The sequence below is a fragment of the Triticum dicoccoides genome, chromosome 4A (assembly GCF_002162155.2).
Source record: "Triticum dicoccoides isolate Atlit2015 ecotype Zavitan chromosome 4A, WEW_v2.0, whole genome shotgun sequence".
Classification (NCBI taxonomy): Eukaryota; Viridiplantae; Streptophyta; class Magnoliopsida; order Poales; family Poaceae; genus Triticum; species Triticum dicoccoides.
Window position 1 is genome coordinate 582,289,839 of NC_041386.1, and position 1,572 is coordinate 582,291,410.

Below are 1,572 nucleotides of genomic sequence, written 5' to 3' on the forward strand. Positions count from 1 at the left end.
ACTAGTACAAATGCCCGTGCGTTGCACCGGGCGAGAAAAGGGACACGACCTGCTTCATGTGCCAAAAAACGTGTATTCCTCACAACATTATTGAGCAAATAATAAAGTGTGTGGTTAGCCTAAAAAACCTGCTTCATGTGCCTTTGATCTTTTTCTTATATCCAATTTTAATAACTGTCCATGATAAGGTTAAACCTGGAAATTTTCTTATTATTAATAAAAGTTGACGTTTACATGAAAATTGGAACACTTTTTTATGAACAGTTAATGTTTTTAGTAAATTGAAACATTTCTCGAAAAAGGATTTTTTAACAGATGTTATTTCAAAGAATGTTTTTGTCTTTTTGAAAATTATATTTTGTTGTTTTCTGCACTATTTGGGCCTGGACCAAAAATAAGGACTTGCCTACACAAACACGCACGCTCTTAGAAAAAGAAGACACTCGTTGCGAGATGAACTGCAGACACTGTCTCTCCTCCCGTTCCCCATCTCATTATCCCTAGTAAACGAATAATTCCCCTCTTCATTTAATTATCCATGCGTTGCAACATGAACCTAACATAATTTGCATGTTTGAAAAGTCACCCGGGATTCAGATATCTTGGCTAAAGCAAATGCATAAATAAATTCCGGTGTTGTTGCTCCATGTAGTCCCCTTGTGCTGCCTTGTTGGAGAATGAAGAATGAACCGCGATATAATTTGCATGTTTGAAAAACTTGACTGAGATTCAGTCATCTAGTCTATAGCAAATACGTAACTCAATACCTCACTATGATATGCATAAACCTTATGGCCCTCTTAAACACAAACAATGATAATTCTTGTGGGATCTTCTCTCACATAGTGTGAGAATTGCAAGAGCCGGACAAATAATCGTACACAAAAGATAAACTGAACACTGAGACATCGAAGTAAATCAGAGCTAGTCATGATCCACCCACCCAGTTGCTCTGTTGGCTTCATGTCTTTGCTCACCTCTCAACAAAGCGACCATTATAACATTGTACTGCCCCAAGTAGTGTTCCTCTATGTTGTCTCATGGTTTCATTCAAGTTTTTTTCCGCTATTATTTACCAATGAACATAGAAAGGGGTCACCAAAGGTATCTTCAGATATAACTTATCCAGGGCCATCAGTTATGGTATAAGCATCCAATGGTATATTCAGATATAACTTATATACAACAAATAGAGCCAACCAAAAGGTGTCTTCAGATATAAAGCCAAGTAAAAAATTGTCACCCTGGAAAAATATTGCATGCTTGAGAGATCTGTATGCACGTTTCCATCTCTGTTTACAATTTGCGACCGTGTGAGCATGGTCCATGTTACAGTAAAAGAAAGCGAAGAAAAACTATACCGAAACAGATGACCTTTGTACAGGAAGAAAAACTAACCATGAATAGATTAGCTTTAAGTCACATGATGGGGAAAAGGTAGATTTACCATTGGGAAAAAATAGTTATTATTAGCACTAAGACTCACATCAGGCATAAAAGATAAGCAATGCCAACAGAAGTACCACAATTTGAGTCGAAACCTGACATGGGTAGTAGACGATTACTTTTGCT